At 42.9% G+C, this 26746-nt stretch overlaps 1 pseudogene; it reads left to right on the plus strand.

Annotated features, from left to right (window-relative positions):
* Window positions 1–16371: 16371 nt before the first annotated feature.
* On the plus strand, window positions 16372–25697 carry LOC113885706 (annotated as a pseudogene).
* Window positions 25698–26746: the final 1049 nt, after the last annotated feature.

A 26746-nucleotide genomic window follows, 5' to 3' on the forward strand; every position in this document is an offset into this window, starting at 1 on the left:
GTTTTTGCAGACTCAGCCCACTCCTGATCCCTTCGACATCCCTCAGTAAAATCTAGAGAACAAACTCAGTTAAAGCTCTCTCTCCTGTAGAAAACAGTTTTTTGTTTTTTCAGAAAACAGTGTTTGGTAACACATTCAAAATATTGTGCTCCTTGCCTTGGGTTCAAGGACCTGCACCAGAGAATGGGAAGGCTCCCCTTCCAACTCAATTTTTCTCCACTCCAACAAGGACAAGAGCCTTCACTGGACCCTGTGTCCTCATTGGTATTGTTCAGTTGCTAAGTCAAGTCTGACTCTTTGTGATTACATGTTTGGCAACAGAACAGACTTCCCTGTCTTTCACTACTTGTGTACTTTCCTCAAACTCATGTCCTTTGAGTATGCGATGCCATCTCACAATCTCATCCTATTGTTCCCTATTATTCTGCCCACAGTCTTTCCCAGCGTTAGGGTCTCTTCGAATGATCTGAGTCTTCACATGATTGGCCTAAATGTTGGAGCTTCATCTTCCTCATCAGTCCTTCCATTGAATATTTCTCTACCACTTCCAAAACAAAACTCATGTTTCCAATCACCTAACAGTATTGGGCATTGGTAAAGTTTAATAGAAAAGGGATCTAGTCCTCTGAGAAATCCCAGCATTGCCGCCCTGCCTTTCTCTTACCATTCTCTCCCCCTGGCATAGAATTGCTTCCCTACAGCTTCTCCAGCTTGAAATGTCCTGTTGACACAAAATCGTCAACTATCCAGGAATTTTTCCTTCCTCCTTCCTTAAAGACTTCTGCCTGTTCCCTGATTGTCCTCTGTACATCAGTTCAGTTCAGTCTCTCATTAATGTCCAACTCTTTGCTATATCATGGGGTTCAGCATGCCAGGTTTCCCTGTCCATCACCAACTCCCGGAGCTTGCTCAAAAACTCATGTTCATCAAGTTGATGATGCCACCCAACAATTTCATCTTCTGTCTTCCCCTTTGTCTCCTGCCTTTAATCTTTCCCAGCATCGGGGTCTTTTATAATAAGTCAGTTTTACCCATCAATTGCCCAAAGTAATGGAGGTTCAGCTTTAGCATCAGTCCTTCCAATTTATATTCAGGACTGATTTCCTTTAGGAAGGACAGACTGGATCTCCTTGCAGTCCAAGGGACTCTCAAGAGTCTTGTCCAACACCACAGTTCAAAAACATCAGTTCTTTGATGCTCAGCTTTCTTTATGGTCCAACTCTCACATCCACTCACAACTTCTGGAAAAACCATAGCTTTTACTATACAGACTTTTTTAGTAAAATAATGTCTCTGCTTTTCAGTATCCTGTCAAGGTTTTTTGTAGCTTTTCTTCCAAGGACCAAGTGTCTTTTTTTTTTTTTTTTTTCCACAGCTGCAGTCACTATCTGCAGTGATTTTGGAGCCCAGGGAAATAAAGTCTGTCACTGCTTTCATTGTCTCTCCATGTTTTTGCCATGAAATAATGGAACTGGATGCAGTGATATTTGTTTTTTGATCGGTATGTACCTCATTAAGACCATCCCCAAAAAAATGAAATGCAAAAAGGCAAAATGGTTGTCTGAGGGTGCCTTAGAAATAACTTAGAAAACAAGAGAAGCAAAAGGCAAAAGAGAAAAGAAACACATACCAATCTGAATGCAGAGTTCAAAATATAGCAAGAAGAGATTTATAAAAAGCCTTCCTAAGTGATCAGTGCATAGATATAGAGGAAAACAATAGAATGGGAAAGACTAGAGATCTGCTCAAGAAAATTAGAGGTAGGGAAGGATCATTGCATTCAAAGATGGGACAAATAAAAGAAAGAAATGGCATGGACCTAAGAGAAGCAGAATATATTAAGAAGAGGTTGAAAGAATATATAGAAGAACTATACAAAAAGGATATTAATGACCCAGATAACCACAATGGTGTTATCACTCACTTAGACCTTAGACATCGTGAAATGTGAAGTCAAGAGGGCCTAAAAAAGTATCACTATGAGTAAAGCTAGTGGAGGTGATGGAATTGCAGTTGAGCTATTTCAAATCCTAAAAGATGATGCTGTTTAAGTGATGCACTTAATATGCTAGCAAATTTGGAAAACTCAGCAGTGCCCGCAGGATTGGAAAGGTCATTTTCATTGTAATCCCAAAGAAAGGTGATTTCAAAGAATGTTCAACTACCACACAGTTGCACTAATCTCACATACAACCAAAGTAATTTCTCCAAGCAAGTCTTGAACAGTACATGCACTGTGAAATTCTGTATGTTCAAGCTGGATTTAGAAAAGGCAGAGGAACCAGAGATCAAATTGCCATCATCCACTGGATCATAGGAAAAGCAAGAGATTTCCAGAAATACACCTACTTCTTCTTTATTGACCATGCAAAAACCTTTGACAGTGTGGATCACAACAAACTGTAGAAAACTTACTGAGATTGGAATACCAGAGCATCTTACCTGCCTTCTGAGAAATCTGTATGCAGGTTAAGAAGCAACAGTTAGAACTTAACATGGAACAGCTGACTGGTTCCAAATCAGGAAAGGAGTACATAAAGGCTGTATATTATCACCCTGCTTATTTAAATTATATGCTGAGTACATCATGCGAAATGCCCAACTGGATGAAGCACAAACTGGAATCATGGTTGCTGGGAGAAATGTCAATAACCTCAGATATGCAGAAGACACCATTCTCATGGCAGAATGTGAAGGGAAACTAAAGAGCCTCTTGATGAATGTTAAAGAGGAGAATGAAACATCTGGCTTAAACTCCCCATTCAGAAAAATGAAGATCATGGCATTTTGTCCCATCACTTCACAGCAAATAGATGGAGAAACAATGGAAACAAGGGGAGACTTTATTATTGGGGGGGGGGCTCCAAAATCACTGCAGATGATGACTGCAGCCATGAAATTAAAAGATGCTTGCTTGTTTGAAGAAAAGCTATGACAAGCCTAGCAACATTTTTAAAAGCAGAGACATGACTTTTCTGAAAAAGTTCAGTATAATCAAAGTTATAATTTTGCCAGTTGTCAGGTATGGATGTGACAGTTGGAGCATAAAGAATGGTGAGTAATGAAGAATTAAACCTTTTGAACTGTGGTGTTGAACAAGACTCTTGAGAGTCCCTTGGACTACAAGGAGATCCAACAAGTCCATGCTAAAGGAAATCAATCCTGAATATTCATTGGAAGGACTGATGCTGAAGCTGAACTCCAATACTTTGGCCAACTGATGTGAAGAACTTACTAATTAGAAAAGACCCTATTACTGGGAAAGACTGAAGGCAGGAGGAGAAGAGGACGATAGAGGATGAGATGGTTGGATGGCATCACCGACTCAGTGATGTGAGTTTGTGCAAGATCCAGGAGTTGGTGAAGGACTGAGAAGCCTGGCATGCTGCATTCCGTGGGGTTGCAAACAGTCGGACATGACTGAGCGACTGAACTGAATTGAACATACCCCATAGCAAATGCTATTTGTAATTGTCATGTTTCTCCAGCAAGATGGGGCTCCCCAAAGCCCCAACACATATCCTTAGTCAGCACCCATGCACAGAAGTCAGTGCATAGCATTCACAAGACATTCAGTGAGTTCTGATTGCAGGGGGACCTCCATTTTGGTAGACATAGAGGAGCAAAGGACACATTTATCCTCCTGTCTCAAACAACTTAAAAGTAGAAGAGATAAATGAAAGCAGTTTTACATGAAATGTCAGGCAGCAGAGAATGGATTCCTGAGGCGGGGAGTAAGCACGGTGAATTCTACAATTGCCCCAACTCTAGAAATAGTTTCCAACACATACATGGAAGGGCTATCTAGGCAGAGACAAATGGTCCCCTCAAGAAGAGAGATTTGAGACTCTAGGTAGTTAGAGTTTACAGGAGAGAGCTACACACAGAGAACTGTGGGAGTGTACAGGTGATACCTTTCCAGTTTACAGCAGAGAGTTGATAGTGCTGGTCAGTATTATAGGGAACAATCCTTGAGTCTCAAATTGAGCCAAGTCTAATGGTGTCCCCACCCACCAGCATGGAAATTACTCATAATTCCCATGACATCACTATGGCCCTGAAGACAATATTGCCTCACTAGTGCGGAATAGTAAACCTGGTCTAAAGACTGGTCTTATATCAGCTAAAAAACCTGAACAGCAAGCCTTGAAAAAATATAATTGTTTCCAAGAAATTAACAGTGTTTGCAAACAGTTCCAGGAATAATTTATAAAAATAAAAAGTATCCAGCAACCAAAGGGTAAAAATTGCCATATCCAATATCCAATTTAAATTTTCCGTATGAATTGTGAAAATATTTGTCCTAGGTCAATCAAAATATTGTAAAGTAATTATCCTCTAATTAAGATAAATTTATCAATTTAAGAAGGAAAAAAGTTCCAATCTGTAAAGAAGCAAGAAAATATCCATAATGAGGGGAAAATCAATTAGTAAAAACACAGTTAAAATATATATTACATAATTAGTAGGGAAGGACATTAAAATGCTTCTTAGAATAATAATCTTTATATTGATGAAGCTGGAGACTATCGAGTATGTTAAATAGAGACATGGAAAATAAGAATGAAAAGACTGTGGGAAAAAATTAATTGTCTATAAGAATACTGAAATATATGTAAATGGAATCCCACAGGAAGTAAAAGAAGAATAGAGAAAAGAACTTCATAATTCCTAGCTGAAAATTTTCTAGATATGATGAAAGCTTTAAACCCATTAACACAGAAGTTCAATTAACTCAAGTACAAGAAATATGACAATTATTCAAAGGTGCATGATAATTCATTGTTTAAAACAATCAACCAAAGAAATGTAACCAGAAGGAAAAACAGACACAGTAGAACAAAAAATGGGAAAGACAGCAGATTAGGATATGAAACAATGTTAGGCAGAGGACACTGTCACCACATCTTAGAGTGCTGAGAGAAATAGAATTGACTCAGAATTCTATACCCAAGAAAAATATATATCAAAAACAAGATAAAATACTTTCTCAGACTTAGAACAACTATGAGACTGCATAACCACCAACAGACCAATGTAACAAGAAATTTTTTTAACGCCTCAAATGTGAAATCTCCATAATTCTAGCCATCTCAGTCCTTCAAAAGACCTTGATCAGATCAGATCAGTCACTCAGTCATGTCCGACTCTTTGTGACCCCGTGAATTGCAGCATGCCAGGCCTCCCTGTCCAACACCAACTCCTGGAGTTCACTCAGACTCACGTTCATCGAGTCAGTGATGCCATCCAGCCATCTCATCCTCTGTCGTCCCCTTCTCCTCCTGCCCCCAATTCCTCCCAGCATCAGAGTCTTTTCCAATGAGTCAACTCTTCGCATGAGGTGGCCAAAGTACTGGAGTTTCAGCTTTAGCATCAATCCTTGCAAAGAAATCCCAGGGCTGATCTTCAGAATGGACTGGTTGGATCTCCTTGCAGTCCAAGGAACTCTCAAGAGTCTTCTCTAACATACAGTTCAAAAGCATCAATTCTTCTGCGCTCAGCCTTCTTCACAGTCCAACTCTCACATCCATACATCACCACAGGAAAAACCATAGCCTTGACTAGACGAACCTTTGTTGGCAAAGTAATGTCTCTGCTTTTTAATATGCTATCTAGGTTGGTTATAACCTTCCTTCCAAGGAGTAAGCATCTTTTAATTTCATGGCTGCAGTCACCATCTGTAGTGATTTTGGAGCCCAGAAATAAAGTCTGACACTGTTTCCCCATCTATTTCCCATGAAGTGGTGGGACTGGATGCCATGATCTTCATTTTCTGAATGTTGAGCTTTAAACCAACTTTTTCACTCTGCACTTTCACTTTCGTCAAGAGGCTTTTTAGTTCCTCTTCACTTTCTGCCATAAGGGTGGTGTCATCTGCATATCTAAGGTTATTGATATTTCTCTCGGCAATCTTGATTCCAGCTTGTGTTTCTTGCAGTCCAGCGTTTCTCATGATGTACTCTGCATATAAGTTAAATAAACAGGGTGACAATATACAGCCTTGACGTACTCCTTTTCCTATTTGGAACCAGTCTGTTATTCCATGTCCAGTTCTAACTGTTGCTTCCTGACCTGCATACAGATTTCTCAAGAGGCAGATCAGGTGGTCTGGTATTCCCATCTCTTTCAGAATTTTCCAGTTTATTGTGATCCACACAGTCAAAGACTTTGGCATAGTCAATAAAGCAGAAATAGATGTTTTTCTGGAACTCTCTTGCTTTTTCCATGATCCAGTGGATGTTGGCAATTTGATCTCTGGTTCCTCTGCCTTTTCTAAAACCAGCTTGAACATCAGGAAGTTCACGGTTCACATATTGCTGAAACCTGGCTTGGAGAATTTTGAGCATTACTTTACTAACGTGTGAGATGAGTGCAATGGTGTGTAGTTTGAGCATTCTTTGGCATTGCCTTTCTTTGGGATTGGAATGAAAACTGACCTTTTCCAGTCCTGTGGTCACTGCCGAGTTTTCCAAATTTGCTGGCATATTGAGTGCAGCACTTTCACAGCATCATCTTTCAGGATTTGGAATAGTTCAACTGGAATTCCATCACCTTCACTAGCTTTGTTCGTAGTGATACTTTCTAAGGCCCACTTGACTTCACACTCCAGGATATCTGGCTCTAGGTCAGTGATCACACAATCGTGATTATCTGGGTCATGAAGATCTTTTTTGTACAGTTCTTCTGTGTATTCTTGCCATCTCTTCTTAATATCTTCTGCTTCTGTTAGGTCCATACCATTTCTGTCCTTTATCGAGCTCATCTTTGCATGAAATGTTCCTTTGGTATCTCTGATTTTCTTGAAGAGATCCCTAGTCTTTCCCATTCTGTTGTTTTCCTCTATTTCTTTGCATTGATTGCTGAAGAAGGCTTTTTTATCTCTTCTTGCTATTCTTTGGAACTCTGCATTCAGATGTTTATATCTTTCCTTTTCTCCTTTGCTTTTCGCTTCTCTTCTTTTCACAGCTATTTGTAAGGCCTCCCCAGACAGCCCTTTTGCTTTTTTGCATTTCTTAAAAGACCTTGATAAGGACAAACAAATATTAAAGTAGAAAGTCATTGTGTTTCTACACACTTCTAGAAAGTATTGCTAACTCCTCAATAATGGATCTTGCAATGCTGGTGGACTGAATGGAGAAATGATGTGAACATAAATAAGGAAGGTGAGACAGGTAGGTCAGAATGTGAGGTAACAAAGACAACGTATTTAGAAGCTGAAGAATTGAGAGAGATTTGGGACCTGAGTTGGAAAAGCAGTTTTCAAAACAAATTGGGTCATGTGGTATGTATAATCCTCACTTCTGTCCTTAGAAGATCTCTACTGACCAGTCTGCCTCTTTTTACTTGAGCACAGTTCAGGTCCATCTCCCTATTTCTCATTGCTGTTCCTTCCACTTGGCTTCCACACTGTGCCCAACCATTTACCCTAATCCATTCCAAAAAGGTTTTTCTTTAAGGCTGGCACTGCAGGCTACCTAAAATGATCTATTCTCTGCTTCTCTTTTAAAACTGAAAATAGTTTCTTATATAGCCATCAACCCAGTAGCTACAGGACTGCACATCCTGCCCACCTGTGCTCTTAGTCATGACTGGTGGCTGAGATGCAAGCAGACCTGTAAGAGGGATTTCTTTAAAGACTGCTTTCAAGGAGCTGATTTAGCTGAGAGATGGGACTCTTCCCTTCCCTACTTTCTTCCTAATGGTTCCCTGGACTTTAGTTGTGATGTCTGGAACTCCTGTAGTTGTATTGGACAATCATGTTACCTTGGTGATGGATAGCACCCAAGCTCTGGCTGGCCCACCTGCAGCTTTTTTCAGTGGGAGAGAAAAATCAAGTTTATCTTGCTAAAGTTATAGTAGTTTTAGTTTTTGGCAATGTGCATCCACACTTAGTCCTGATACTACAATGTGTTTAATATGATATAGCCTTATTATTTTGTTGGTTTTAGTGACTATATTTGTTTTAAATTTCTCTAATTTTTAATAAATTGATTCATCAACCATTATACCTAAATTGTATAACTGCAAAATTTGATTATAAGCATGCTTTCCTTTAGATTTTGCATTTTTATACTTTCTTATCTTCTTTGCTTTCTTGTTTTCTCCATATTTGTAGACCATGTCCTCTCTTATAACCTCATCAATATCCATATCTTCAGGCCAAAACAGACAGAGAGCTGTGTGGGGAGAACCAAAGAATGAATACAGGGATATGAATGAAGTGTGGTGGCCCCTGTTACTCATCATGAATGTTCTGAAGTAGGATCACATACCCCTACCCTTCTGTGTGCCCACAACCCCCAGGTTTGCCATGAACATGGAAGATACTTTGGCCAGTGGAATTTGAGTAGAGGTGATATGTCACTTTCATATTAATTTCTGTCCCACTAGCTGGAATGCAGATGTAATGACAGGAGCTGGAGCAGCCATGTTAGACCAGAGGTAAGTAGCACAGGTGGAAAATGTGACAAGAAAGAAGTGGGCCCTCATCTCTGTGGAGAGACCTGCACTAACATTATATGAAAGAGAATTGAAATTGTATTGTATTTAAGGTAATGTTATTTAGGGATTGATTACAGTCGTTGAACCTGTAACCTAACACTCATAACAGAATAACTGATCTTTGTGTTAGCCTTGTCTTGACATTAGGGTCTGAATGAGACAATATCTACTGACGTATACTTATAAGTGAGTCAAGTGACAGCCCTGCCCTCTGGAAGCTGTGGTGTAGTGTGGGATTCAGAAACTGAATCAAGAACAAAGCCACATGGCAGGAGAGCTTCAAGATCCTGTAGAAACCCTGGGGAGGGGAACCTCAGTCCTGATCTCAGGAGGTTGCTTGAAGCAGGGACAATCCTCTATCAATCTCCTAATAAATAGACCATGGTGCCAAGTTTCATGTAAAAGTGATTTATTTAAAATTCCTTCCAGAGTGCTGTCCCTTTTGATCCAGTGCATAAGATATGTGTTTGAGACCTGGTTAGGGAAGATTGTAAATGCCCCAGGGCAACTAAGCCGGTGGGCCACAACTACTGAGCCTGAGTGCCCTAGAGCCTATGATCTACATCAAGAGAAGCATAGGATTGAAAAGCCAGTGCACTGCAATTACAGAGTAGCCCCTGCTCACTGCAAATAGAGAAGTCTTGAGTAGCAATGAAGACCTAGTGCTGCCAACAACAACAAAAAAATTCTCCCAGAGAAACCAGTGAGGTCTCAGGGGAAGCAGGACATGAAAAACGATGAAACCAGTCTGGGTCTGATTTCATGCAAGTCATGGAGAGGGAACCTACAGCCTGTTTTCACAGGGAACTTGGGATATAAGTTGTGCCTCAAACGTGCTTAAACCTAAGGCTAGGGAGCTGGGATTTCACTCTCCCACTAACGCCTCCCTCTCATCCTTCAACTAACACCCAGCTGGTGTCTCCAAGCCCTTGTATTAGATCCTCCAAAGACAAAGACACTAGAATGAATAGACACCAAAGCTCAGGAAAATACAACCTCAGATAATGTCTAGATTTCTGCACCGACTCTGCCATCTCCAGTATCATATCTGAAATCCTGTGAGTATAAAGAACTCCATGGATCTCTACATGTAAGCTTTTTTTTTAATTCAGGTTTTAATTTATATAGGAGAGTAGTTGATTTACAGCATTGTATTAATATTAGTTGTATGGGAAATAAATTATTTTATACATACATATGCATCCATTCTTTCTTAGATTCTTTTCCATACAGGATATTCCAGACTATTGAGCAGAATTGCTGTGCTGTACAGTAGGTCTTTGTTGATTATCTATTAAATAAAGTGGTATACATATATTAATCTCAAGCTCTCAATTTATCCCTCTCCCACCTTTCCACTTTGGTAACTGTAATTATTGTTTTGATGGAGGGATGTGTCTAGGCACTATTTGGATGAAGCTCTGTGCTTGCGAGAGTGCAGTGGCCAGGGAAAGCAAGGTTGAGAGAGAATCATTTGAGATTATGTTAAATGTTGAGAAGGACCCAGCCATGCAAAAAGCTGGGAGAAAAACATTCTAGATGTGGGAAGTGGCCCCTGCTAAGGACCAAGGTAACCAAGTTTAATAAATGGCTACCCTTCCACTGACAACCTTCCTTCCATGCTTGGAACTTGGCATACCTGTCAACCATCATGACCTGATCCCATGCTTCAGTTGTGAAGCATCAATGAGGCATGTCAGCCTTCCCAAGAAGGGATAACCTGGGGCTATCATGAGGGATGTGTTCACAAACTGGTTATCACCAGGGACATCACCTGCCAGGGGCACCATCAATGCCTCTGACTATCTCCATGTACTTGTTCTCAAGAGTAGAAATGCCAAGGAACTGAGAGCAAATAAAAAAGAAATCATTCTTTTTTCATCTTGCCCCATGTGATTCCAACGGACCTTTGACCACACTGCTCTCTGCCCAAAAGCTATTTCTTCCTTTGCTTCTTCAAAGTTGGCTAGTGAATAACATCAGTACCTGACTGTCAAGCCTGATGGCTGGAACTCAACTCACAGTCAGCTGGGACCCAGAGATGTACAGCCTCATCCTGTGTTTCTGTCCTTTCTCTCCAACCAGATTCATAAAAGCAAAGTCCCTGCAAAATATAAGGGTGATTGTAATTCTCTCAAGGCCTTTGAATCTCCAAGGTCTATTTGGAGCATCAAAGTGGGAACACATCCACTTCATTCAAGCTAGTCCCAGACCCCAAGCTCACTCTGCCAGGGGTTCCCTGAAGAAACATCAGGCACTTATCTAAGTTTCAAGAAGACTGAGAAGAGAATGTTTCTTTTTGTGAATGCAGGTTCATGTTACCCAGTCAGCCAAGGGTCTGTCTTGTGTGAAGGAGGAGTGGGAGCTCTGGGGATCTGAGTTGGGAGTGAGTCAGTCACCACGTGCATGACTGCCTTCTAGGGTCACTACACCTGGGGCTCTCCCACTGTGCCTGGTACCCAGAAGAAGCAGCCCTGAATATTGCTTTCCTGTTCCTACATGGAGGCAGGTCTGCTGATAAAATCAGAACCAGACTTGAGGGGCTACGGGAAAAAACTTCCCCTCTGGTGCTTGCAGACATCTGAGAGCTACCCAGGAGTGGATGCAATTGAGATTTCTCTCATCTTTCCCTTCCTGGAAGTCTCCAAGCCCGGGAACCAAAGTTCCTGGGTCCCAAGTCTTCACTAACTTACCTTCAGCCTTAAGATGAGTCATACACCCCAGGGTTCAGTTTCCCATCTCTTGGATGAGGGAGACTGGACTTGCTCCAGAACATTTGTTTCAGACTGAGTCTCAGTGCCAATCAGTGGACAAGTGGCTCAGAGGTGGGTGTTGCTGAGGATGCTGAGGCTGCCTCTGGTGGGCAGGGGACTGTAACTGTCTGGTGATGTTCATGGGTCCTGGGCTCAGGACTGGGAGTGGTAGACCACTTGGCACATAGCTGCTCTGACACCGAGGACCTTAGAGGACTTGCCCACTGGAACTTACCATCATTTAGGTTTTGTGGGATAAGATCAGGTAGTTATAAGTCAGAAGTTACCAGTGGGGAAGCTTGTAGATTCCTCAGCAGAAACCCCAATTAGCCTGATGAATCATCTCTCCAAAAAATCTCTGCAAACTAGATTTGCCAGGACTCTTAGACAAATATTGTTATATTTTAAATACTATTTAAAGTAGGTCATATCTGGATGATCTGCCATTTGCTCTCTGGCTTGGGATGATACCCACAGTTAGAGTGGAATCAAAGGGCCTCTGGGGGAGGCTGTTCCTCTCCCTGTGACTCATTAGGAGTGAGTACAGCTCTCTCCCCTCCACATCTGAAGCAAGAATTACAGCAGAAAGGACGTGACATAGAATTTTAACCAAAAGACTCAAGAAGGTCTGGCCCTCAGGTAAGCACTAATCTTTTCCCAGTGCTTCTTCCACCCCTCCTGGGTCCTGTGCAAGCTGCCCACCTCCTGGTTACTGAATTCCTCCTTCCTTCACTTTCAGATATCTATACAGTCCCATTTGTGGCACCCTCCCTACCCAGGCCCAATCCCTCACCTGCAGATCCCACTAAAGAAGGGAAAACCAAGATGGGTCTGCCCAGTTCATTCTTGCTAAAAATGTCTGCATTCCTTCTGCTTCCAGACCCTGTCCTGAATCATCAACATCTACAGCTAGATGACTCAGCTTATCAGAATAAGGAGATGCAGATGTCGGGGAGGGGATGTTAAGGGTGTCAGGTATGGGGACAGTTTTCAGATGACAAGAGATGATTTGGAGTAAGGAGCATGTGGTCCTCCAACCACTCATTCATTGGGGATCTGCCTGAATCTGCTATCTTGGGCTCCTCAGGGTATCACTAAGACAGAAACTTCAAAATGGACTTGCTGTAAACTTCTTGCTGCAGCTCCTGCTGCTAAGTCACTTCAGTCGTGTCCAACTCTGTGCAACCCCATAAATGGCAGCCCAACAGGCTCTCCCGTCCCTGGGATTCTCCAGGCAAGAACACTGGAGTGGGTTGCCATTTCCTTCTCCAATGCATGAAAGTGAAAAGTGAAAGTGAAGTTGCTCAGTCATGTCCGACTGTTCCTGACCCCATGGACTGCAGCCTACCAGGCTCCTCCATCCATGGGATTTTCCAGGCAAGAGTACTGGAGTGGGGTGCCATCACCTTCTCCGGTAAACTTCTTACTGCAAAACAATTTCAAACATAACAAATATAGAAAAGAAGAGTGTCATGAACCCTATATTTCATCATTCAGCATCAATAACTACAAAACTAACCTCTTAGTCCCCCAGGTTGTCATAGACTGGAGACTATGTAACATCAAGATGATGGCCAATTGAGTTCCCAGTGAAGACATTCTTGACTTGCATTAGTCTTTCTCTTCATGCTATGTTCTCATATGTGCTGGTTGAAGGGAAGGAAGAAGAGGGACAATAAGAGATATAAAGATGGAGAGGCTAATCCTATCATGAGGGGCCACCATCAAAACCCCATGTCAACCTAATTACCTCACAAAGGCCCTACTTCCTAATACCATCACATTGGGATTCAAGGATGGGCACAATTCAATCCTTAGTAATATGTATAGCATAGCAGCTATCTGTTTTTAGTTCAAGACAAACCCTCATTTCATTATCTCTTTTACTCCTTATTCATTTTTCTGAAGTATTTTAGGAAAAAGATGAACATTTCACAAAATGTACATAATGAGTATTTGTGGTAAAATGATAGGATATGAAAAAAATGCTCTTTTGTTCCCAATAAAATGAACATTTAATATCCAGTTCATGTACAAATTTCCCAGATCTCAAAAAGCAGATGTCTTTTCACAGTTTATTGAAAGAATGTAGTCATATGTTGCACTTTGTTGTTCACTTTTAAGATGAAATAACTGTTCCTCTCCCAATTTTAATGCCATTTATTTGTTCAGAAACTGGGTGGAAGCAGGGTTGTCTGTCTTACAGAATGTCCCACTACTGGGTTTAGAGCAGGAGTCCACAATACCAGAACAGTAGATCAGGAACAGTACCAGTCCTTAGTCTATTAGGAAACAGACCTCCACAGCAGGAGGTGAGCTGCAGGCCAGTGAGTGAAGCTTCCTCTGTACTATAGCTTGTCTCCATTACTCTCTCATCACCCCCAAAAGGGACAGTCTAGCTTGTTTTCCTGGAACTGTTTGTAGTTACATAACCTATGCTTAATAGAAACAAAAAGAGCAAACAAATTTTTGTTTACTCTTCAAAAAAGAGTAAACAAATTTCTTTACCCAGTCCTGAAATCAGCCATCTCTAAGCATTCATGCATCGTTTGATGGGAAATGTATTTAGAAGTTACATGTTAGACCTCAGAATAGTCACTGTTATCAAGTTGTCATTGCTTGTAGGCTTTACATTGGTCAGAGTAGGAAGGACACATTTTCCTTGAAAAATAAAATAAAAAGGAATATAACAGTTGATACAAATTTATGCTTTCAGTTTGAGATTTAAGACAGCATGGTTTTAATTAAAGTTCCTTATATTATGAGTGAACCGCTTTTTCTAGCCACTGAAAGGCTTACTTCAGAACATTAGTTTTAATTATTGTCTTGCTTTTACCTGTTAACATATTTATGATTCTGTCATAATAACCGAAGCAATATGAGGAACAATAAGTTGTTGAATATAGTTTCAGATTTATTTCCTGTATTTCTTTTTATTTTCTTTGGTTTTGTTTTGGATGGGCAGTGTTTTTGTTTTTCCTTAGAAGATATTCCACTCTGAATATAGTCATAATTCTGAATTTTAAAGCCACTTAAATAATGTGTTGTTATGGGCAGCTAGTCACCAACTTGATGCAATTCGATTTATCAGCCTTTGTTCTCAGTTTGTTCAGTTCAGTTCAGTCCTTCAGTCGTGTCAGTCTCTTTGCAACACTATGGACTGCAGCATGCCAGGCTTCCTTATCCATCACCAACTCCTGGAGCTTACTCAAGCTCATGTCCATCGACTTGGTGATGCCTTCCAACCATCTCATCCTGTCTTCCCCTTCTCTCCCTGCCTTCAATCTTTCCTAATATCAGGGTCTTTTCCAATGGGTCAGTTCTTCCCATCAGGTGGGCAAATAATTGGAGCTTCAACTTCAGCATCAGGTTTTCCAGTGAATATTCAGGACTAATTTTTTTTTTTTTTTTTTTTAGGATGGACTGGTTTGGTCTCCTTGCAGTCCAAGGGACTCTCAAGAGTCTTCTCCAACACCATAGTTCAAAGGGCATATATGTGTGTCATTTGTCAGTGACGTGTTATTCCCCCTGTTTGTATTTAACCACCAAAATTGAATTTAAACAATGTGCAAAAATGAGTGTTAAGACACAATGCCACATCTACATATATCTGGTGATTAGGAGAGGCTCCTGTTGTATTCAAGGGACAGTCATTGATAGATCTCATGCAGGAATAGGCCCTGGGAGTCCTGGATGAGTCATTAAACATGATGTCTTTACTTGGCTGCCACAGTTGTTTTGTCTTCTTTGATTGGGAAGACATTTCACAATTTTTTTTTTTTTTTTGTATGTTTGGTTTGGCAGATAAAATTTTTCACGGCATAGACCCTAGGAGGAAATTATATCAGAAATATATCCATTTATCTTCAAAAGTTAAATTCATTGGTTTGTATGTCCCTGGTGATATTTCTTTTTAAATAAAAAGGAAACACAAATGTTCAGTACGCATCCAATCTCTTTGTAAACCAACCAACATGAATTAAATTCCTCTCTGTCCCCACTGCACTCCCAACTCTAGGCAAGAAATAAAAACCTGCAGAGACTGAAGGCTGATTCCAGCACATTGCTGTGGATATTTCATTTCCACTGTTTTTGTTTTTTGGTGTTTTTTTGTTTTTTTGGTTTTTTTGGTTTTTTTTTGGTGGGGGGGAAATTAGTTGTTAACATTAAAATCAGTAGATTGTACATAAATATCCAAACTTCTGACTTCTCTTGAAAACATGGCCAACTGGCCTGCTTTCACACATGGTTGAAGTGTAGGAAAGGCTGCTCCCAGTGGTAAGACCTGTGCTGCCCAGGGTCCAACATGGCAACCTAGTCCTAGTATCATTTCTCTTGCCTCCTGGGGCCAAGAGTTTGTGAGAGCTAGACTGCTAGCTATCTTAAGAGAAAGATTACTTTTGTCTTGATTAACTTTGAATTTGTAGCCTTTAACCCAGAACCCAGAACACACTTCTTCCTTGTTTGTTTTTGGATGATATACAATATCTTATGGATGCATATGACATTTCTTCCAATACTTAAACCATGCAATTGAAGTACTACTCTGCCCTAAATCTTTGATGCAGCCTGGCATCATAAGTGCCCCCTGATGTCTGCCATTAGACCCACTACCTAAAGCCTGTTCTATGTCCCTGGGCTGTCCCTGAAGTCTTCACATTGCCATTTGACAACTTATCCTCCTAGAAAACTCCTCTCCAATGAAGACAACAGTGCATATCTCATGAAGTGGCTAGGAAGATGGCATGAAACCAAGAATGTCAAGCATGGCCCTTAGTATCCATTTGCATGATGTTTCTTCGAAGTCTTTTTCTCCAAGTATGCAAGGTTCTCCATCTTCTTAGATGTCCATGCAGATCAGTTTGATTTTCCAACCAAGCTTCAAGGAAGAGATTACAGTTCAATTCTCTGTATTCTGTGAAGCTTCAGAGTACACTCGCCAAGGACACTAATGAAGGTAAAGATATTATCAAGACCTTTGTGTTTTTTTCAGACCTATTATTGGCCTAAAGGGCTAAACTAGGGCATGTCAGAGCATATATAACTAGAGGCTCCTGGTCACCACTACATGCTAAGAACCTGAACTTCCCTGAGTACTTGGAGCCAAGAAAGAAGCATGAAGTGGCTTGTGCTCCTTGGGCTGGTTGCCTTCTCAGATTGAAGAGTCATGTAATTATGGAGACTGTAAGCCACATCATCTTCCTTTCTGTGATTTCTCTTTTCATCTGATTATTCTATTCATCAATTTTAGAAGGCAATAGAATATTTCCCTGACAATGTTAAAGTTCTACACATACTTATTGATAAGTACATTGCTATAGGAAATTTGGGTCCCAAGGGACTTGGTGTAGATTTGCATAGCTGCACAACTCTTGGGGTCCAGTCATGTCATGACCTATTGAAATTGGAACTCCTTGCAATTGTTTAGTGCACAGTCAATGCAGACGTAGGTGTTGTCCTGTGGAATAGCACTCTTCTACATTTTATTTAGCATGTTCTCTTTGTTCCCTCTCTACTTCAGTGTGTATATGTCTATGTCTGCATCTCTGTATCACTGTCATTTATCTCTCCATCTCTTGGAGGGCTCTGAGTGTACTTCTCTCTGTGCTGTTTTCTTTTAATTTTTCATTTGACTCATCCTTCCTTCTCAAGCCTCTACATTTCCTTAACTTGTTCCCTATCTCCTGGATTCTTTTTTCAACTCTCTCTTCTCTTTCAACTTGGAGAAAAATTGGGAGAGCTATTTATACACTGTTTTATATATGACAAGCAGTGTGACCACAGTCAATTCACAAACCTCTTGCATTTCAAATTCCCCCCTTGTAAAAGAGGATAGGAATCCCACTTCTACCTATTTCCCTGAGCTTCTATGAGAAGGATACAGTGGGATGGCAACAGCAATGCTAGTGGCTGCCATTGTTGAGACTTCCTATTTATCAGGTACCTTATATCCATCACTTCACTTATGCCCAAGATATCCTATTTGGAGGGTTTGAATCATTACATTCCACCATTTTACTGAGGGGAGACTGAGACCCCACAGGGTCATATGGCTTACGCAACATTACAGAACAGAATCTTTATTCAAACCTATGCCTTTGCCATAGTATATGCATAAAATTCTGATAACAAGGTGACTCATAAAGATTATTGGAAAATACACAGTGCCATTACAATGACAGTTACACCTTAACACAGACAGCTAATTGTAGCTTCTTCTTTGTTTTCTTTGTCAAATGCTCAACGAAAGAATACCTCTAACAAAAGTGAAGACCATGAGAAAAACCCTCAGTGAAAAAAAAAACATGCTGAACAATTTCCTTATGGAACATGCTTACAGACTGTCCTAGATTTCTTCTCGTGGCTCAAATATAAATATTCACCCCATGAGCAACATCATGGATGTGAGGTTTTGGGAGAATGGTACTCCACAGCGCCCCCTGGTGCTCTACTTTAGCACTGGGGCTCATCTGGAGGTGACAGGAGGGATGCTGGGGCTCAGGCTCCTGCAGGAGGCAGAAACCTTGGGTAAAAGAGGCCCCACACATAGGAGAAGGCACTATCATCCTCAACTCTTGGTCTTGGTGACTGGGCCAGAAATTACCAAGTGGCAGGTAAATGTCCATTTCTGTGTCAAAGATGTGTCATTAGTTAGATGGAGATTGTCCTTCTGCGGAGAAGGCAATGGCAACCCACTTCAGTCCTCTTGCCTGGAAAAACCCAAGGATGGAGGAGCCTGGTAGGCTGCAGCCCATGGGGTCACTAAGAGTAGGACATTACTGAGCGACTTCAATTTCACTTTTCACTTTCCTGAATTGGAGAAGGAAATTACAACCCACTCCAGTGTTCTTGCCTGGAGAATCCCAGGGATGGGGGAGCCTGTAGGCTCCTGTCTATGGGATTGCACAGAATTGGACATGACTGAAGCGACTTAACAGAAGCAGCAGCAGATCCTTCTGAACTAACGGAGTCAGTCAGTTACAGATGAAGAGTGAACCATCCCTGATCAAAGGGTAGAACTAATTGCAAAGCAATTGTGAATCCCCAGGCAGAGGAATTCAGTTTCCACAGATGCAAGAACCACAGCAGTAAAAAGTTACTGAACCTGTATTCCATGTAAGGCCATAAAAATCTAACACAGTGCTTACAGTTTTTAGATAAGAAAATGGGTTATTTTGTCTTCAAGAATGCCCATGCCAGCCTGAATGATAGGCAAAGAGTAAATACATTTCAAATGAAAAGGTCACCTATGTGGTGTTGATTGGATGTGATCTGAGTTTGGAGGTAGTGGATGGGGTTGATCAAGAAGGACCTCCTGGAGAAGGGGATGCTAAAGCTGGGTTTGAAGAGACTACAGAATTTCTCAAATGAAGGCACCAGGACTTCCCTGGGTGTCCAGCAGTCCTGGAGGCCTGGTGGTTATGCCTCTGGGCTTCCCATACAGGAGATACCACTTCAACACCTGGTCATAGAATCAATATCCTGCATACATTGTAGCACAGGAAAAAAAAAAATCAAATGCAAGCACCTCTGTGATCAAAGGCTGGGAGCTGCACAGTGGTTAGAAAGTGATCTCAAGATATATGTGACACCCAGAAAGAGGCATCAGTGCGGGAATAGAGGGCAGCCAGTTCTGCACTAACCCACTCCCTCCTTCTCCCTGTAGATATTCTAAGTTGGTAACATCACCATTGGAACACCCCTCAGGAATTCCAGGTTATCTTTGACACAGGCTCATCTGACTTGTAGGTTCCCTCCCTCTTTTGCCCCAGTCCAGCCTGTTGTGAGTACAGACACCCCTACCCGGACCATCCTTCACTTGCCCTGCCACCCTGTTTCCATCCTTGGCACCTGATAACACTCATATCTTGTGTCTGCAGCTACACACGTTAGGTTCAGACATCTTCAGTCTTCCACATTCCGGTTTACCAATAAGACCTTCAGCATAGCCTATGGATCTGGGACAATGAAAGGAATTGTTGCTCATGACACAGTCTGGGTAACAGTGTAACATATGCTGAGTCAGGACTGGCTATGGAGTGACCACTTCTGGCAAAACAGATGCAGGACCACCTGCCAGGACCCTTCCTATCCTAACTCCCATAGATATTGGCCATCTTATCCACAGGATCATGTCTCTGGGGAGGAAGTGCCTGTGGTGACACAGGAGCAAACAAATTAGCTAACCCAGAGAGTGGCTTCAGGTGTGGACTTGCAGGTCCTCTGCCCATGAGCACTTCAAGGTCCATTTTGCTGGGACCCAGAAGAGGGGATAAAAGTGCCCACTTTTATTTTCACAGACTGTTCCATGCACTTTCAGGTGATAGCTGGTTTAATCCTGCAACAACCCCACACATCAGGGGGTGTGATTAGCTCATGAGACATATGAGGAAAGTGAGGTACAGACAGCAAGGGCCTTGCTGAGGTCACACATGTGGTAAGTAATGGAGCTGGGCTGGCATTTCAGGACTGCAGTTGCTGTGGGGTGTTTGGGACAGGATAAAACTGATCTGGGCACCCTGGGGGCAGTCAAGGGCATCAAGTATTCAGAGTGGGAAACTGGAGGCCAGAGATATCAGGGGGCCTGATAAATGAGTTCTCACTCTAGGGGACCTTTGAGAGTCTAATAAAACCTATGGCCTGCCACTCCAAAGTACTTGAGTAGTTCCCCTCTCTTTCTCTTTCATACATACTCACAGAAATGCATACATATCACCAAAAATGAATTTCGCCGGCAGTAATTTCATAGAACCCTGCAAGCAAGATTGTGTTTTCTGCTTCTGTCTTCTTGGACAGTTGCAGAATCCACAGTATCTTACAGAGAATGCAGTCCATCCCTGGGATTCTCCAGGCAAGAACACTGGAGTGGGTTTACATTTCCTTCTCCAATGCATGAAAGTGAAAAGTGAAAGTGAAGTCGCTCAGCCATGTCCGACTCTTAGGGACCCCATGGACTGCAGCCCACCAGGCTCCTCCATCCCTGGGATTCTCCAGGCAAGGATACTGGAGTGGGTTGCCATTTCCTTCTCCAATGCATGAAAGTGAAAAGTGAAAGTGAAGTCACTCAGTCGTGTCCAACTCTTAGCGACCCCATGGCCTGCAGCCCACCAGGCTCCTCCGCCCATGGGACTCTCCAGGCAAGAGTCCTGGAGTGGAGTGCCATTGCCTTCTCTGATTCTTGTCATTAGGTAATGCCAAAGAGAAGGCTATCTTGCTCTCAATCATGTTGTCCACAAGGTGGCACCAGTGGGTCCTGGCCTGACTCTTGGTTGCCCCACCTGGACACAAGGCCAATTTACCTCACTCAGGTGGTGTTTTTCAGAGGGGCAGATGTTTTAAAATTCACAGCCTCTCACAAATGGAACCCAAATTCCCCTCCCAGCTTGGTCTAACTGTCTGAGGTCCACCTAAGACACAGCCCAGGCTCAATTCTTCTTTGAAGATCTAATGGCAATGCACTCCAGCCCAGTTCTAGCCCCACTTCATGTATCTATAAGTGGGAACACTCTTCTCTCCCACAGATTGGGGACGTTTTAAGTACTGACCAGCCGTTTGGTCTAAGCATGGCGGAATACGGGTTTGAGGGTATACCTTTTGATGGCTTCTTGGGCTTGAACTACCCCAACATATCCTTCATTGGACCATCCCCATCTTTGACAACCTGAAGAATCAAGGTGCCATTTCTGAGCCTGTTTTTACATTCTACTTGAGCAAGTAAGTCTGAGATGCACAATCCCTTTCTCCAAATTAGCTGTAAGATGCTTTCAGTTACACGAAAATTATAGAACACTTGATAAAGAAGTATTCTGAGAGATAAACTAACCCAGGATAACTAGGGCCCTCCCTTGCCTCACTGCTGGTTTTTATAAATAATGTTTTATTGGAACACATCCCTGCTCCTGGGCTCAAGACCAGTAACTTAGTCTAGAGGGGTGAGTGAGAAGGAAGATTAATGGAAAGCAACAGGAAGCAAGTTGAAGGAAAAAGCAATATGATTTGTTTATGAATTTGATAAAGAAGGAAAGAGAAGGATGGTGGATGTCTTTCCTTTCTCATTAGCATTCCACTGCGAATCCAGGACCAGCTACTCAATATGCAGGAGCCAGTTAAAAATAAGTGTGGGACACAAACAAAATGTGGGATCCCTTGTTCAAGAAATATTAGTCATTTTAAGACAGGGAGAGCTGAGGTGAGGTCTCTTCTGAGTGTGGGGCCCTTTGGACAGTAGAGGTCACAGGCCAGCGGAGCCAACTCTGGGTGACCTGAACCCACATCCTTAGAACTCCCAGGCTTTATTTTCCTGAAAAATGACAAGCTGGACAAGGGGAAAGCAAAAACTCTTCAACATCCTGTTGTCTGAGGGTTTCTAAGCACACAGGTAGCAGGAGGTCCTGGGCCTCTTCAGAAGACATAGTGGGTGGAGCCCAGCCATGTGACTCAGCTTCTAACCTCCTCTGTGCCACTCATTAGCTAGTTACTGACCTCAGTCTGGATCTCAATCGCTCCCAGCCTCGATTTTTGCATCTGTAAATGGAGACCTTATTAGGGCCTTGATGGGTAGACAAGCGCAAACACAAGCTCTCAAACAGTGTTGTTGTTACTGTCCTTCAAAGATCTCCCCCTCTTTTCTCTCTACAGATGCAGGGGAAGGGCAGTGTGGTGATGTTTGGTAGGGTGGACAAAGCCTACTACCAGGGAGCGCTCAACTGAGTACCATTGATCCAAGCGGGAGACTGGCGTGTACACCTGGACCGGTAAGCCTCTCCCTCTGAGGGTCAGCCCAAGTGATGCTCCACATCTGTACACAGACACAGACAGACACACACAAATGGATTCTCAGACAAATAGTTACATAGACATATACACCACCCACAACGACACAGATAGACACACAGAAACATGAAAACACACAAGCAGACACATATAAAGAGACACATATAAACATGTATAGCTAGTCAGAGACACAAAAGCACAATTAGAGACACATACAAACACATATACAAACAAACACATAAACACATAGATATGCAAACAACCCATGGTTTCATAATCCCCAGGCCTTCTGAGCAGGGCTCTGACCAGGATCCTAAAAGGGTCTGGAGAGGTCTGTACAGCTGAGAGATGGCTGCACCCACTGCCCTGTGAGGCGTGGAGCATGGTGAGAGGACTCTACAGTGTGGTAAACAGAGGATCAGGGAGGATTACAACAGCCTGAACAGAGTTATAAGATGACCAACTGTCCAGGGCTACCCAAGATCAAGGAAGTTCTCAATAAAGATAAATGTCAGTTTAAAAATAGGGTAAGTCCTGAGCAAATGGGGAAAACTGGTCTCCTTAGGGAGCAGCTACCCAGCAGTGGAGAGAGGTTGGCTACAGTCTTAAGACTTGAAAGCAACCAATAAAAAAGACACCCCACGTACGTGGGCACACAGTGGGGCAGGGGCTATAACAGAGAATCAGGAAGGTGGGATCCAGGAGTGACCTGAGGACAGAGGCATAATTGATAGGATTCTGTGTGATACCCTCATACAAAAGCTGACCTGTCCTTTGGAGTTTCTTTGGGCTAGTCATGTATTTCCTGGCCAGGGTCTCAGGGTCTGAGCTAGCTGTAGAAACAGTGCTGGGAGACCTCCTCTCCCAGAGGAGTCCCTCTCTCCCACAATTATGAGAATCTGTTGTCCCCGTGAATCTCCATCTTCACTCTGTGGCTGACCCATTATTTGTTCCCCACCAGATATAGCTCTCTGGATGTTTCTCATTCATTATTTTCACAGTCTTCATTCACTCATTGAACAGATAAAGCATTGGGCATCCATTGTGTGCCATGCACTTTAGGGAGGCAATGAGAATCAAACTTGCCCTCACATCTAAGAAGGCAGATGCACAGGAAATGAGACACACACATAGTGAATTGTGACTTTGGTATATGCTAGACATGAGGAAGTGTCTACAGAGACTGTCAAGAAAGGAGACTGATAATCACCGGGAGAAAGACTTCCCTGAAACCATGACAATTAAGCTGGAATCTGGAAGATGAGAAGAAATTTGCTAGTCAGAGGGGAGGGGGCTCCTCTAGGAAGAAGACCAGCTTGTGTCAAGGTGCAAAAGAGCCTGGTGTATTCAAGTACTGCATTCAAGGGTGTCAAGGAAGGTGCTGTGTCAGGAGCAAAGGAAAAGAGTCAGCGCAAAAGATGAAGGGCTGTTTAGGAGACAGTCAGGAAGGGGGCAGCTCTGGGGAGACTCAGAGTCTCCCCAGACCTTGATGCCTGCTTGGTCACACTGTCTCTCAGCATCTCCATGAAAATAAAGATTATTGCTTTTTCTGGCAGCTGCAAGGCCTTTTGGATACCGGGACATCACTGATCCTTGGCCCAGGAAGACTGGTCAATAAAATCCAGAAGCTCATCGGCGCCACGCCACTGGGTTCCAAGGTGAAGGGTCATGCCACAGGGTCACTCCCAGTCTCCACACATAACAAGGATCTCCAGGGCTAACCTTTCTCCCTCTCTCTAATAGCACTACATTTCATGTTTTGCAGTCAGTACCCTGTCCTCTATTATCTCCACTATCAATGGTGTCAAATACCCTGTCCCAGCTCAAGCCTACATCCTCAAGGTGAGGGGAGGACCCTGAGGGGTGGTTCTCAAATAGGAACTTGCAGGAACCCTTGGGCTGCTGCTGGGAAGAGGGTGCCCTCTTCAGGCCATCTCACACTATTGCAGATGCTGCTGAGCCCAGGGGCTGGCCAGAGCCTCCCGCAAGACGAACCACTTGAAAGTAAACAGCCGTCTGAGACACTGATCATCCTGAAATAAATGTGGAGACACCACGCCATGCTGGCATGGTGGGAGTCACAAGGAGAGGGGATCAGTCAGGTCCTCAGTGTTCAAAGAGCTTCAATTCAATCTGAACCCTTAGATGGATGCACACGGAAAGTCAGCTCTAGCAGTCCTTGAAATAAGTCATGTGACAAAGAGAATGGCTGAGGACAGTCCCAATGTGCTGTCCCATCATAGGGATTAACAGTCTCCCTTCCCTACTCACACTTTTCCTGGTTTGGATGATAAATTACATGGTCACCCTAGTTCTCAGATGCATCTTCCCCTAACTCTAGCCAGGTGCCCCCTTTGTGAGTCAGGCTACCTGACCCCTCTGTGGAAAGGCTGGATGCTAATGTGTATAAAGGGTGCACAGTGACTGCTCAGCCCCAGCACAGGGTGGAGGCTTCATGTCAGCTCCCTAGGGGAGTTCAGAGCTGGCTGATGGGCTCAAAGAAGACTTTGAGGAAGGGAGGGAATATCAGGAATTTTAAAACTGTAAACTCATTGAGCCATATGGAGGGTTGCCTGGTTCTAGGTGAAACTGCACTGGATTCCATGCAAATGGCATTCCAAGGTGCTCTGCATTGGGGCTCTGGGTACTTACTCGGGGTGATGAGGGCTTGGGGAACCAGAGTACATTACCCAACCAAGCCTGGAGTGGCCAAAGAGGGTGAAGGCGGGCTAAAGGAGGATTCTCAGAGTTCTAAGTTAAGTCTTCAAGAACGTGTTGTGGGCACTGCTCTATTAGGATGGATAACCAACAACAGGTTACTGTGTAGAACGGGGAACTCTGCTTAATTATATTACAACCTGGATGGTTGGGGTATTTTTGTGACCAGGATACATGGATATATATGGTTGAGTCCGTTTACTGTCCACCTGAAACTCAGAATATTGTTAATCAGCTATACTCCAATACAAAATAAAGTTTTTTAATAAAGTACAGATTGTGGGGACGCAGGAGGAGAACCAGCATTCTCTGCAGAGAAAACAAGGAGCAGGAGTCAGAAGGAAAGAAATAGGGAGAGAGGAGAACTATGGACACTCTTTTTCTTTCCTAAAAATTTTATTGAAGTGTGGCAAAACTTCAGTATTGCGTTAAGTTCTGCTGCACAGCAATGTGACTCAGTTATACACATATAGAAATATATATTGTCTTATTCTTTTTCATGTGGTTTATGACTTAATATTTAATGTATTTCCTTATGCTCTACAGTAGGACTTTGTTGTTTATCATTCCTCTGTATCCCCAACTCCCAGTCCTCCCCTCCCCCACACCCTTCCTCATGGTAACTTCATGTCTTGGCCCTTTTTGGTTGTGGATGAACTCTCATATCCCCTGCTAAGGAGAAAATCCCTTGATACTTACCAAAAGAAGGAAATAAAACCAAGAATTGTGCTGGGTCTGGACATTTGTGGGAGTCACAGGTAAGGGCTCAGGCTGACTGGTGTGTGTCTCTGACTCCTCCAGGATTCTAGAGGCCACTGCTATACCATCTTTAAAGAAAACACAGTGAGGACATCTAGAGAGGCATGGATGCTGGGTGACGTCTTTCTGAGGCTGTATTTCTCAGTCTTTGATCGAGGAAATGACAGGATTGTCCTGGCACAGGCAGTATAAATGCTTGGTGTGGCTCAGGAATCAGTAAGGTCTCTCCGAGCAAACACTAAATCTCATTTAGGGTACTCCTTCCCAGGATGCTGGTGAACTGTGTTTGGTGGTCTGCACACCCTACTCTCAATAAAGAATAAAGGGTTTCACTCATAATGGTGCTGAAACAAACAGGTGCCTCTGTTTGTGTCTTGGAGGTGTACAATGATCAGGAAGGATCTAGAACAAAGTCTGAATCACAGTTGAGAGGAGCCCACCTCCAACTGGCTTCAAGGAAAGAGGAGACTCACTGAAATGATTCTGGGAATCCAGGACACAAGACTCAGAGCAAATACAAACATCTCAGTGACTGGACCCAAGAAATCAGAAGTAATCAGTTCTCTATTTCACACCTTCACTCTTTCATTCCCTCTTCTTTGATGGTCTTAGCCTGACAACTTTCTTCCTTAAGGCTTCTACACCTAGTGAGGGAGTCCAAGATACCTGGCCTAGGGTTTTATATCCTGAAGGCATCTCCAATAAGGAAAGAAAAGATTGAAGACATCAGAGTTCAAGGGTGGTCTCTGAATGACCCACCTCAAATCACATGTACAGTCCTAGATCAGCCATCCTGGTAGGGCCATGGGGTCCTATGATTGGCTTTACATGGTCATTGGCCCTGACCAGGCAGCACACATGATTGTCAATTTCCTCCAGAACTACATGACTGAAGCTGGGGAGAGGCAGCCCCAATGAAAGTGACTGGGAGATAGTCTAGGCCATGGAAGGGTTTGTGGTGACCCACCAACTGCACCACCTCCTCATTCAGAGCAATTATAAGGGGTAATGGAATAGATTCTTTTCATCCCATCTGAGATGATCTTATCAATGGCTTCTCCTCCAGGGGAGTTTTGATGTGGTACTTCATGCAGAGCTGGTTCCCTCTTGTTCCCACACCCCAGTCACCAGCCCCTGCCACATAAGCCTGCTCTGTCCTTTCAAGGCCTACTTGGTAAGTACTTGCCCCAGTGGATACCTGAGCCACCCCCTCCTCCATGGCGCAGAATGCCCATTCCTTG

The sequence above is a fragment of the Bos indicus x Bos taurus genome, chromosome 29, assembly GCF_003369695.1.
Source record: "Bos indicus x Bos taurus breed Angus x Brahman F1 hybrid chromosome 29, Bos_hybrid_MaternalHap_v2.0, whole genome shotgun sequence".
Lineage (NCBI taxonomy): Eukaryota > Metazoa > Chordata > Mammalia > Artiodactyla > Bovidae > Bos > Bos indicus x Bos taurus.